General features: G+C 36.8%; 1 protein-coding gene across 4 annotated transcripts in view; it reads right to left on the minus strand.

The window, feature by feature from the left end:
• The window catches only part of SEMA3A (semaphorin 3A), a 504,012-nt gene that overhangs the window by 53,375 nt on the left and 435,677 nt on the right, over positions 1-14,960 (minus strand). The window lies entirely within an intron of this gene.

The following is a 14,960-nucleotide window of genomic DNA, read 5'->3' on the forward strand; positions in this document are numbered from 1 at the left end:
GTGTAACTCTCTGCCCTCATATATTCTAATGACAGGATTCTTGACAGATTCTTATTTTTACTCAGGTCTTTGTTCAAAGTATTCTGTTATTAAAGACATCTTTGTTGACTACCCTAATTTAAAGTGCTGAAAGCCTAACTCCTACTCACATGCATTACTTTTCTTCCTAACATTATGAAACACCTGCTATGCTACATCTCTCTGTTTCTTTGTCTCTCTTTAATCTTCATTTACTTATTGTCTGTCTCCCTCTCCATCCCAGTGAATATCAGTTCGATGAGAACAAAGACTTGGCATGTTTTGTTTGATGCTATGATCCTAGAGCTTAAAACACTGTGGGCATTCAATGAATATCTGTGCAAGAAGACAAGGAAAGAGAAAAGGAAAAAACAAGACTGCCTAGATTATGCAGAAGGTGTATTTGTGATGTCTAGAGTCCCACTTCAAAACATACTTCTGTAAGTACCTGGCTTCATATGGCTGTGGGCTCATATAATCTATTTAACAATATGCATTGCTTCACGGCTTTAACAATGTAACATACTAAGAAGCTGAGTTTGTTTCACTGAAAGCACTTAGGATGGTTGCAGGTATTTAATTTCTCACAATAACCTACTTTTACTCCCATGGTGTATTATGTTATCAAGTTAACAATGAAATACACACACCTAGGTCAGCACCATACTTAAGATACCAGGAAAGGGATCAGAATATTGAAACCAGCTTTATCCATCTTATTTAGTCCTAACCTTTTCACCTGTGAATAATCATATTGTCATGTGTACTACACTTGTAACTTTCCTTTAGCATTTGCTCTGGGACCATGTACTTAGTATATTTCACAGGGCTACACTCCACTATCTTTTTCAGGCAAATTATACAGACCCTGTAAGTAATGGGAAACATATGAAAAATTACCTATTCATATTTAAAGTTCAGTATGCCAGTGGAATAAGGGAAGGAGAATAAAACCTCAAAATTTGGAATCAGGACTAGAATTTTTAATAATACATTACTTCAACTTTAAAAAATGTTGCAAAGGTGGTTTTTCTTCATAAATTTCTACTTAATCATATTCAAAAACATATTTGTATACATGTTTTTGTCTCCTGAAGAATGGTGAGTGGATTAATGTGACAATAGTACGAATTATGTTACAAACCCAATAATTACCACCCCACTGATGAAGTCAGATTTCTAGGTTCAGAAATTCAGCATGTGCATGTATGTGTGCGTGCATGTGCATGCAGATACATAGCACAGACCTACATGTGACAGAACTCAGTTCAATCACTTACAACTTTTGTGGCATTTTAGCAAGACTCTTCTTACCTCTCAGATCTCAGTTGCCTAATTTTCAAATTGGGTTTATTTCATGTTAAGTTCAATTCACCTTGTGTCATAAACAGTTCACATACAAACAAGTATTTTAAACTTAAATAGTACATGTGAAACAACTCTGTAAAATATTAACAAATATACTATGTTGTTATGATGATGATACTAAAAGGAAGCCTCAATCACATGTTAAGTTCTCATTATAAGATCTCATTATAATCCAGCTGCAGAATTAAAGTGAAAAATCATACTTTCTTCTGCTTTAATGCTGAAAAAATGGAGAAGTCGCTTTAATACTACCTCCCATATTAAGGAAGTTGTTCATATAAACACCTGAATAACTTAAAGGATTTCAAGTAATTAAATCCAACTACCTTTTATTTGATCACAAATACATGCAAGGCACTATGTAGAAAACAAAATGAATAATATATATCCCTTGTTTTCAGAAAGCTACAATCTAGCAAAAGTGATGTTAGAAGCATACAAATGACAACAAAGCAAACAATATTTTATACCTATAGATATTCTCTTAAGTTAGTATTTGGGCATGAAAAAAGGAGTTATCAAGCATCATGCTTCCATCTCTAAAATATGTGAAGATAATTATCATCTTACAAATGTGGACTCTAGTAGGAAATAATTCAAACAAGTTATCAAGTACATTAATTGTTAAAAGGGTCTTCAATTCTAGTCTCTCCTTTAGTATCTGATACTACAGACACAGAAGATTTGGTAGGTGAATTAACAGTTTGACATAGCTTCAGATACAGACAAAAAATACCATTAGGCATAGAAAACAAAAGCCAAATATATCAAAACAGTAAAAGAGATTATCAAAGAAAAACAATGTTTACTTGTCTTCAAGAAATTTAGGTTATATCTTATACTTGAAAAAAACATTCACTCTAATTTCAAAATAAATTAGGTCTTTAGTTGATGTCTTCCAAAAATTTAAAAGAAGCCATTCTTCTAATATTTCAAATTTAGAAAATCTTTTTTTTTTTTTTTTGGCCAAAATCTCTGCTCACTGTTCATTTTCTACTTATGCTCCGAAGTCTGCCTCTCCCTTCCTTGCCCCTCTTATTCTTTCAGTCTATTCCCCTCCCCTCTGGTGAATTCCCCTCTTTATCACATGAACATTCTAACCAGTCATTCTAATTGTCTTCATTATCACCCTAGAACCTCTTGGCCTCCTAAACCTCCACTTACCTGCCTATGAAATCCCAGAACTTTTTTCTCCTTTGCTACCATACACCTAAGCCAGGATGGAGAAAACCATATAATTGTAGTAAATGGATTTGCCATAAATTCAAGTTATTTATCCTCAACAAGAATTCTAGTGTTGCTAAGTAATTATTTCATTTACTTTTAGTGGCTCACCTTAGACTTATTATCAGCTACTGTTTAAAATCATTCTGTCTTCACAACAACTAATGTGCCATCTCTCAATCTACCCACCAAAGATGGACTTTCTAATTTGTTATACTGCTGAGACCAAGGCCATTCAGTAAGAACTCCCTCCTTTTCCTTCCTTCACACCCCCCACAATTGTTCTTTTCGTCCTTTTGTGGAAGAATTATTTCCCTTCCATTATATATATAAGGTCTCTCTCTATTTGCTCTCAATCTAATAATCTACAGAATGTTGCTCCAATAAGCAATCTCTATTCTTCATGTAATCACTTACATTTATATTTTCATTTATCAAATATCTCCTAATCATTTACTCTATGCCCTGAATTGTAGAAGATTAGGGGATATTGTGATGAAATGTTTTCTGCCTACATGATGCTATCTGTGAGGGAATACTAACAGTTAAACAGAGCAATTATCAAATTGCACATAACAAGCAAAAATGAGTTTGGAACGAATGCAGTGAGAAATAAAAGGGACAACTGATCTTGCTTTGAAGGAATTAGGGAAAGTTTTTCTCAGAAGATATGACATGTAATTCGAGACCTGAAGAATAAGAGTTTCCCAGGTAGAAGAAACACAGGTGCAAGGTCACAGAAACAACAGAGAATGTTGTGCAACAGGAGAGAGAGGTGGTCAGAGAGGATGACAGAAAGTTAAGCAGAGGTCAGCAGAAGGACGTTTATTGTTCAGGAGTTTATTGCCCTAATGGTTAAAAGGGAAGCCAATGAGGTATTTTAAACCTAGTAATGACATTACCAGGTTTCTATTTTAAGAAGATCACTGGCTGCTGTAGGAAAAAAATATATACTGAGGCAAGAATGAAGGCAGGAAGATTACTTAGAAGACCGGTGAGAAATGACAGTGATGTGGACTTGTATGACAGAGGAGACATATGCAGAGATTATGGGAAAGTAGAACCAATGGATTACGTTCACTGATAAGATGTTGAATGTGAGAAGCAGTAAGAAAAATCATGGTAAAATTAAAGGAAAGACCAATTTAAACAACTGGTGGGATAGGAATCATTTACCAAGAAGGAACACTTGAGGAAGAATAGATACGAGATGTGGAAGGAAGACTAGCTCAGTTTAGTGCATCTTTAGAGGCAGATGCTTGTGAAGTTATACATTAGATCAGGAAATACAAGAGCTTGGAGAGGGAGGAACCAAGATGGCGGAGTAGAAGGATGTGCTCTCACTCCCTCTTGCGAGAACACCAGAATCACAACTAGCTGCTGGACGATCATTGACAAAAAGACACTGGAACTCAACAAAAAAAATACCCCACATCCAAAGACAAAGGAGAAGCCACAATGAGATGGTAGGAGGGGTGCAATCACAGTAAAATCAAATCCCATAACTGGTGGGTGGGTGACTCACAGACTGGAGAACACTTATACCACAGAAGTCCACCCACTGGAGTGAAGGTTCTGAGCCCCACGTCAGGCTTCCCAACTTGGGAGTCTGGCAACGGGAGAAGGAATTCCTAGAGAATCAGACTCTGAAGTCCAGTGGGATTTGATTGCAGGACTTCAACAGGATGGGGGGAAACAGAGACTCCACTCTTGGAGGGCACACACAAAGTAGTGTGCACATCAGGACCCAGGGGAAGGAGCAGTGACCCCAGGGGAGACTGAACCAGACCTACCTGCTAGTGTTGGAGGGTCTCCTGCAGAGGCAGGAGGTGGCTGTGGCTCACCGTGGGGACAAGGACACTGGCAGCACAAGTTCTGGGAAGTACTCCTTGGCATGAGCCCTCCCAGAGTCTGCCATTATCCCCATAAAGAGCCCAGGTAGGCTCCAGTGCTGGGTTGCCTCAGACCAAACAACCAACAGGGAGGGAACCCAGACCCACCCATCAGCAGTCAAGCGGATTCAAGTTTTACTGAGCTCTGCCCACCAGAGCAACAGTCAGATCTACCCACCACCAGTCCCTCCCATCAGGAAACTTGCACAAGCCTCTTAGATAGCCTCATGAACCAGAGGACAAACAGCAGAAGCAAGGAGAACTACAATCCTGCAGCCTGTGGAACGAAAACCACATTCACAGAAAGATAGACAAGATGAGAAGGCAGAGAGCTATGTACCAGATGAAGGAACAAGATAAAACCCCATAAAAACAACTAAATGAAGTGGAGATAGGCAACCTTCCAGAAAAAGAATTCAGAATAATGATAGTGAAGATGATTCAGGACCTCAGAAAAAGAATGGAGGCAAAGACCGAGAAGATGCAAGAAATGTTTAACAAAGACCTAGAAGAATTAAAGAACGGACAAACAGAGATGAACAATGCAATAACTGAAATGATAAATACACTAGAAGGAATCAATAGCAGAATAACTGAGGCAGAAGAATGGGTAAGTGACCTGGAAGACAGAATGGTGGAATTCACTGCTGCAGAACAGAATAAAGAAAAAAGAATGAAAAGAAATGAAGACAGCCGAAGAGACCTCTGGGACAACATTAAGTGCAACAACATTTGCATTATGGGCCTGTCAGAAGGAGAAGAGAGAGAGAAAGGACCCAAGAAAATATCTGAAGAGATTATAGTCGAAAACTTCCCTAACATGGGAAAGGAAATAGCCACCCAAGTCCAGGTAGCGCAGAGAGTCCCATACAGGAGAAACCCAAGGAGAAACACACCGAGACACACAGTAATCAAACTGGCAAAAATTAAAAATAAAGAAAAATTATTGAAAGCAGCAAGGGAAAAACGACAAATAACATACAAGGGAACTCCCATAAGGTTAACAGCTGATTTCTCAGCAGAAACTCTACAAGCCAGAAGGGAGTGGCATGATATACATAAAGTGATAAAAGGGAAGAACCTGTAACCAAGATTACTCTATCCGGCAAGGAGCTCATTCAGAGTCGATGGAGAAATCAAAAGCTTTACAGACAAGCAAAAGCAAAGAGAATTCAGCACCACCAAACCAGCTCTACAACAAATGCTAAAGGAATTTCTCTACGTGGGAAACACAAGAGAAGAAAAGGACCTACAAAAACAAACCGAAAACTATCAAGAAAATGGTCATAGGAACATACATATAGATAATTACTTAAAACGTGAATGGATTAAATGCTCCAACCAAAAGACACAGCCTTGCTGAATGGATACAAAAACAAGACCCATATACACGGTGCCTACAAGAGACCCACTTCAGACCTAGGGACACATACAGACTGAGAGTGAGGGGATGGAAAAAGATACTCCATGCAAATGGAAATCAAAAGAAAGCTAGAGTAGCAGTATCAGATAAAGTAGACTTTAAAATAAAGAATGTTACAAAAGACAAGGAAGGACACTACCTAATGATCAAGGAATCAATCCACGAAGAAGATATAACAATTTTAAATATATATGCACCCAACATAGGAGCACCTCAATACATAAGGCAACTGCTAAGAACTATAAAAGAAGAAATCGACAATAACACAGTAATAGTGGGGAACTTTAACACCTCACTTACACCAATGGACAGATCATCCAAAATGAAAAAAAATAAGGAAACAGAAGCTTTAAATGACACAATAGACCAGATAGATTTAATTGATACTTATAGGACATTCCATCCAAAAACAGCAGATTACACTTTCTTCTCAAGTGCACACAGAATATTCTCCAGGATAGTTCACATCTTGGGTCACAAATCAAGCCACAGTAAACTTAAGAAAATCAAAATCATATCAAGCATCTTTTCTGAACACAACACTATGAGATTAGAAATAAATTACAGGGGAAAAAATGTAAAAAACATAAAAACATGGATGCTCAACAATACGTTACTAAATAACCAAGAGATCACTGAAGACACCAAAGAGGAAATGAAAAGATACCTAGAGACAAATGACAGTGAAAACACGACGATCCAAAACCTATGGGATGCAGCAAAAGCAGTTCAAGAGGGAAGTTTATAGCTATAGAAGCCTACCTAAAGAAACAAGAAACATCTCAAATAAACAATCTAACCTTACACCTAAAGGAACTAGAGAAAGAAGAACAAACAAAATCCAAGGTTAGCAGAAGGAAAGGAATCAGAAAGATCAGAGCAGAAATAAATGAAATAGAAACAAAGAAAACAATAGCAAAGATCAATAAAACTAAAAGCTGGTTCTCTGAGAAGATAAACAAAATTGATAAACCATTAGTCAGACTCATCAAGAAAAAGAGGAAGAGGACTCAAATCAATAAAATTAGAAATGAAAAAGGAGAAGTTACAACGGACACGGCAGAAATGCAGAAATGCAAAGCATCCTAAAAGACTACTACAAGCAAATCTATGCCAATAAAATGGACAACCTAGAAGAAATGGACAAGTTCTTAGAAAGGTATAACCTTCCAAGACTGAAACAGGAAGAAACAGAAAATATGAAGAGACCAATCACAAGTAATGAAATGGAAATTGTGATTAAAAATCTTCCAACAAACAAAAGTCCAGGACCAGATGGCTTCACGGGTGAATTCTATTAAACATTTAGAGAAGAGCTAACACCCATCCTTCTCAAGCTCTTCCAAAAAACTGCGGAGGAAGGAACACTCCCAAACTCATTCTATGAGGCCACCATCACCCTGATACCAAAACCAGACAAAGATACTACAAAAAAAGAAATTACAGACCAATATCACTGATGAATATAGATGCAAAAATCCTCAACAAGATACTAGCAAACAGAATTCAACAACATATTAAAAGGATTATACACCATGCTCAAGTGGGATTTATCCCAGGATGCAAGGATTCAATATACGTAAATCAATCAATGTGATAAACCATACTAACAAATGGAAGAATAAAAACCATATGATCATCCTAACAGATGCAGAAAAAGCTTCTGACAAAATTCAACACCCATTTATCATAAAAACTCTCCAGAAAGTGGGCATAGAGGGAACCTACCTCAACATAATAAAGGCCATTTAAGAAAAAAACACAGGAAACATCATTCTCAATGGTGAAAAACTGAAAGCATTTCCACTAAGATCAGGAACAAGACAAGGATGTCCACTCTCACCACTATTATTCAACATAGTTTTGGGAGTCCTAGCCACGGCAATCAGAGACGAACAAGAAATAAGAGGAATGCAGGTTGGAAAAGAAGAAGTAAAACTGTCACTCTTTGCAGATGACATGATACTATACATAGAGAATCCTAAAGATGCCACCAGAAAACTATTAGAGCTAATCAATGAATTTGGTAAAGTTGCAGGATACAAGATTAATGCACAGAAGTCTCTTGCATTCCTATACACTAATGATGAAAAATCTGAAAGAGAAATTAAGGAAACACTCCGATTTACCATTGCAACAAAAAGAATAAAATACCTAGGAATAAACCTACCTAAGGAGACAAAAGACCTGTATGCAGAAAACTATAAGACACTGATGAAAGGAATTAAAGATGATACAAACAAATGGAGAGATATACCATGTTCTTGGATTGGAAGAATCAATATTGTGAAAATGACTATACTACCCAAAGCAATCTATGATTCAATGCAATCCCTATTAAATTACCAATGGCATTTTTTACGGAAGTAGAACAAAAAATCTTAAAATTTATATGGAGACACAAAAGACCCCGAATAGCCAAAGCAATCTTGGGAAAGAAAAACGGAGCTGGAGGAATCAGGCTCCCTGACTTCAGATTGTACTAGAAAGCTACAGTAATCAAGACAATGTGGTATTGGCACAAAAACAGAAACACAGATCCATGGAACAAGATAGAAAGCCCAGAGATAAACCCACGCATCTATGGTCAACTAATGTATGAAAAAGGAGGCAAGGATATACAATGGAGAAAAGAGAGTCTCTTCAATAAGTGGTGCTGGGAAAACTGGACAGCTACATGTAAAAGAATGAATTAAGAACACTCCCTAACACCATACACAAAAGTAAACTGAAGGTGGATTAGAGACCTAAATGTAAGACTGGACACTATAAAACTCTTAGAGGAAAACATAGGAAGAACACTCTTTGACATAAATCACAGCAAGATCTTTTTTGACCCACCTCCTAGAGTAATGGAAATAAAAACAAAAATAAAGAAATGGGACCTAATGAAACTTAAAAGCTTTTGTATAGCAAAGGAAACCATAAACAAGATGAAAAGACAACACTCAGAATGGGAGAAAAGGCAACCCTCAGAATGGGATTGCAAAGGAATCAACGGACAAAGGATTAATCTCCAAAATATATAAAGAGCTCATGCAGCTCAATATTAAAAAAACAAACAACCCAATCCAAAAATGGGCAGAAGACCTAAATAGACATTTCTCCAAAGAAGACATACAGATGGCCAAAAGGCACATGAAAAGCTTCTCAACATCACTAATTATTAGAGAAATGCAACTCAAAACTACAATGAGGTATCACCTCACACCAGTTAGAATGGGCATCATCAGAAAATTTACAAACAACAAATGCTGGAGAGGGTGTGGAGAAAAGGGAACCCTCTTGCACTGTTGGTGGGAATGTAAATTGATACAGCCACTATGGAGAACAGTACGGAGGTTCCTTAAAAAATAAAAATAGAATTACCATATGACCCAGCTATCCCACTACTGAGCATATACCCAGAGAAAACCATAATTCAAAAAGACACATATACCCCAACGTTCACTGCAGCACTATTTACAATAGCCAGGTCATGGAAGCAACCTAAATGACCATCGACAGATGAATGGATAAAGAAGATGTGGTATATATATACAATGGAATATTACTCAGCCATAAAAAGGAACGAAATTGGGTCATTTGTTGAGACATGGATGGATCTAAAGACTGTCATACAGAGTGAAGTAAGTCAGAAAGAGAAAAACAAATATCGTATTTTAGCGCATATATGTGGAACGTAGAAAAATGGTACAGATGAACTGGTTTGCAGGGCAGAAATTGAGACACAGATGTAGAGAACAAACGTATGGACACGAAGGGGGGGAAAGCAGCGGGGGGTTGTGGGGGTGGGGGGATGAATTGGGAGATTGGGATTGACATGTATACACTGATGTGTATAAAATTGATGACTAATAAGGACCTGCTGTATAAAAAAAAGTAAAGAAAATGCAAAAATTAAAAAAAGAGCTTAGAAAAGAGGCCTATAGTTGAAGCTATTTTAAAGTAAAGTCAATGGGGGTGATTAGGAGGGTATAGAATAAAAAGATAAAAGAGGATAGAGTGGAGTCCTGAGAAAAGTGATGAAAAGCAGGAAGAAATCTAGCAACTGGGGAGCTGTAAAATGAACGGAAGAAGGCAATCTTTTGTTGAATTATCAATATTTTAAATCTTTTTATCCTGAGAAAGAAAAAGAAAACCAGAAAACTTCCACGGACACTCCATGGAATCTATTGTGGTTTCTTGCACCCATTAAGCCAAAGAACTTCTTGGGAGAGTACATATACTTCCTGCCCCAGTTACCACTTGCTTCTCAACTCTTTGCTGTCTATAGATTTTGGCAACTTTCACCATTGGTAGTGTTCTTAATGAGAAACAACAGAAACCACCAAATCAGCAAATTGGTAATCATCCTCCTTTGGTTGTCTTTAGCCACTGACACAATGAAATATTCAGATCTTCCCCCAAATTTTTATTGCTTCTCTGGTTTGTGGCTTTTTTGTCTCTGAGCCTGAATTGTTAATAATCAAATCTTCATAATTTCCTTTAGGGCTCTCTTTTCCTAAATCCCTAAATATAGACATTCCTTAAATTTTGTGGGGGCACTTTTATTTCTTTCTACTCCTATAAATAAAGTCATCTCCTAGTATTGCTACCATTATTTTAATATTCTTAATTTTCTTTATTTTTAAAGTTTTTTTCTTTGGGGATTTATACACTTATAATGCTTGAATATCACCAAACTATATAAACCTTTCTTTTCTTCCTACATCCAATTCTGCACTTCAAAATTTTGGCAAAAATTTTCTACTTAGATATCTCACTGCAACTTTAATTCATCATGCCTAGCAAAGAACTTGTCAACTTTTCCTTAAAAACTGTTTCTGCTCTTACCGTTCCATTTTGGTTAATGTCGAGAGCAGCACATAGATATAAAATGTGTTTTTACCTTACATTGCCCCCATCTCCTGCAGGACTTCTGTTCTCTACTCTAAATTTATTATCAAACTTATACCTGCTATTGTTTTCACTTCTTCTATCTGTTTTATAGTCTTAAATTTGCCAGCACAATTCTTATTCTTTTCACTTAACAGTTATATTTTGGGAATCATCTAACTGGTCTTCCACATGTATTATCTATTTCTTCTAAGCAATCATCCATGCAGTGCTACAGAAATAAATACAAATGCATCTACACCATATATTTTCCAGAACAGATTTCAAGTGTCATAGGATATGACAAAGTAGCATAAATTAAGATGTGGCAAGCAGAAAGGGCAATAGGGCTGATATTACTCTGGGTCAGTAACAGGGCTAAAAGGAGATACTACATTCATCAATACACCTGCTTAAGACGGGCCACGGTTTTGGTTCAGAACTTTCTAGCACAAGAGGAAAGTAAGAAACCTTGTCAGTTTCATTCTTCACACTGTCTCTGATACAGAAAATAAACTAAGGGCAATCCACATCATCCACGAACTAACCTTGACTTACCTTCCAGTAGAACTGACCACAGTTTCCCTTCTTTAGCCCCTTAGTGAACCTGCATATCATTCTAGAAGACAACACATCTACCATCTTCACAGGCATTTATCTCACAGAACATGGAGGAAAGTTTGCTTCTACCTCTTCTATATCACTTAATTCTTTTTCTATTGTGTTCATCCTCATTTTTGTTATGATAGGCATTTGTCCTGTATTTCTCCCTCTCTTACCTTCAGCTTCTATATATACTAAAAATTTATTTTGAATCTATCTCACTGCAGCTACCCAAATGTAGGTCCTTATCTCTTCTCTCCTGGCAGCCACATTCAACGTTTTCCCTGCTTCTGGCCTCACCTTCTCCAAACCACCTTGTATGGTCTACCACCCTTTAACATACAAACCGTTCCCTGGCACCTGGTGCATATTCCTCAATCAGAATCCATAAAACTCTATTTAATAATTTGTTTTCTTTCCCCTCTATTCTTGTAAGCTGATCTCTCTATATTTTCCTAGTTCTTCCAGTATAAGTATCATTTCTGAAATAGAACATCACTCCTAAATAAATGAATTAATTAATAAACAAATGAATTTGCTGAACTAAAATGTGTAAGTTTTTTTGTTTTAAAGAATCACATTTTCTTGCTTTTTGACATAGTTCATTGAAGCTTTGGGGATGAACAGAACTCATCATAGCCTTAACAAAGGTTCCTGGTTAAAGAAATGCTTAGACATGCTTCTCTAAATTGCAACTATTTCTAAGAGTTATTATGCAATAGTGGGTTTTCAGAATGTTCTTCTGAAATGTTATAAATGTTCTTTGAACTTGGAAGAAGCTTTTCTTTTTCTGATTGCATCCTTTTGTATTAGGTAATTAATGCAGTAAAAAAAAGATTATCTGTTTGCAATTTTTCAAAATTAGATTTCATCAATTGGATTAAAATATCAGAAAGCATGTCTCTCCTTTTTAAGAAGCTAAGAACAATGCATATGTTAGGGGTCAGAGATTACCACTGTCCTGAGAAGCTTCAAGCAATTCAATAACTTGCTGTGTGATCAAAAACTCCGCATGGAAAAGTTTTACCAAAATTCATTCAGATTGACCTACTTTATTAGTTTTCCTTAGGAATCTAAGAAAATTCATGGTATTCACAAAGGAAGTTATTCTACTTCCAGTTACTTCCAGCAAATGGCAAGCAGCAATGAAAAACCCAAACCCACTAGTTACTTTTTCTTTTAAAATTTGTGTTCTGTAACCCTTTAAATCAGAGATTGTCTATTTCCAGTTCTCAGATAAAATTCCTGATTTCAATATGGCCCAAGTCCATTGAAACTAACAGACACATATTTACAGATTTTTTAATAATGTAAACAGTTACAATGCCCCTAGATACCTCTCCACATTGCAACCCTGTACAGTTCTCTACTTTGTAAAGTTCACAAAATCCCAAGTGACAATGATTTAACAAAATCTTTGACCTTGTACAATTTGAAAATATTTCTTGCAATGTGAAGCAGGAAGTAGATGTGTATGTGTATTCAAAGCTGAACATCAAAAGAAAAGGGCAAAATCCATTTAAGCAAGATCAAAGTGCATTAATCTTGCCAGTATACAACTGCAATGTAAACACTACAAAGGGTAAATAGAGTGGGAAAGATTCTCTCATCTGGACAGCTTAAATGGTATACCTTTGGGGAAGAAACTTTGTCTTTACAGGTACTGTGCTACTTTTGCAATGCCCCTGAGCACAGGGTAGAAGCTGAACAAAGAACCATATTTAATACTCTTGGGCCAATGCTATCATGCGAAGCATGGCATCTTTAATCATAATAGCAATAAATGGTGAGTAAATACACTTTCTTTTCTTTCCCCCTTTATCTCTGTTACTACCCCCTTGACATTCTTCTACACCTCATCCCACAGATAGCATTTCTTGCCAAAGTCACGTTTGGGCACCACCTGCTACTTGTAACAGTACCACTCTGTCGAAATATTTTTAGCACCTGCAAATTAAACTGTCCTTCAGGTGCAATCTCACACTTAATGAAAATGACACGCTGGCACAGGACATACGGCTGCCTGTATGATTCATTTGGCAGCTTGAGCTTATTTAAATAATGAACACATTTTGCTGCTCTCAGCATTAGGATCAATAGGATTCACTAGTATGGCAAAATTCTGACCAGCATTTGACTGGACTTCTCCCTTCCACCGACAATACCCAAAGAACAAAAACATCCAACTAAAATTGTAGAAATATTTTTTCTGAAAATGAATCAAATCTACTGGATGATTAATTAAGGCTTTTGGAGTACCTATAAATTTAAAAGATAGGACATATATTGGTTTTCTAGGACATAAATTACAGATAGTTCATCTGGATAGAGGATGGAATTAATGATTATAAACTCTCTTGTGCAACTTTAAGAGGAGTAGTTAGTTTCACACCGTGAAACATTCAGACAATCCTCTTGTAAAGCATGTTAGGGGGTTCTAGACCAGAATAGAAGGAAAAAAAACCCACTGCAGAACAGCCCTAATTATCTAACTCTGTGAATCAATCCTAACACCACCTATGAGAGGAAAGGAAGGCTTGAAAATTCACACAGTTCACAAAAAAACATATACACTCTTGTTCTCGTCACACTTAAAAGGTGATTTCACTGACATTATGACTATGTAGGAAGGAAAATCCTTACTAAATATATACCTTGAAATAACAACATAAAAATAAACAAATTCTTACTTCATTGTACATATATAAAAACTTCTGTGATAGGAGTCAAAGAAAACTTGATAGAAACGAGGCTTCTCCCACTCACTAGACTTGTAACTTCAAAAAATTAATTAACGTCAACTAGCCTCAGTTTCTTTATCTGTCAGAAGCCCATGTCTCTGAGGGGTGCTGGGAGAATTACATTAGAAAATATATATACATCTACACCTACATATACACATATGTCTGTCTGTCTGTCTATCATCTCCCTCCCTATCTATACCACTATATCACAGGGCTTCAAAATTGCTAGCTGTTATTATTTTAGAACACTGTTTATAAAACTTTGAGAAATATCCTAAGTAAATATATATATATATATATATATATATATATATATATATTTTTGGTGGTACACAGGCCTCTCACTATTGTGGTCTCTCCTGTTGCGAAGCACAGGCTCCAGACACGCAGGCACGAACCGGGGCACGAACCGGGGCACGAACCCGTGTCCCCTGCATCGGCAGGCGGACTCTCAACCACTGCGCCACCAGGGAAGCCCTGAATATATGTTTTAAAGTTAATGGTGGGAATTCCCTGGCCGTCCAGTGGCTAAGACTCCATGTTTCCACTGCTGGGGGCCCGGGTTCGATCCCTGGTCAGGGAACTAAGATCCTGCAAGCTGCGTGGTGCCACCAAAAAAAAAAAAAAAAAAGGGAAAAAAAATAGTTAATCATAACAGAAACTTAGATTGCTAATGAAAGCAAGCTGAATCAGAAGCCAGCTGATAAGAAAGCTATAAACCTGTTAAAGACAACTGAGAAGAAGACCAATTGTATTATGTAAATCATATAACTTCATTTTTACAATTAAAAAAAATATTTCCAGTATCAC

The sequence above is a fragment of the Mesoplodon mirus genome (assembly GCF_964341445.2).
Source record: "Mesoplodon mirus genome assembly, chromosome: 9".
Taxonomy (NCBI): domain Eukaryota; kingdom Metazoa; phylum Chordata; class Mammalia; order Artiodactyla; family Ziphiidae; genus Mesoplodon; species Mesoplodon mirus.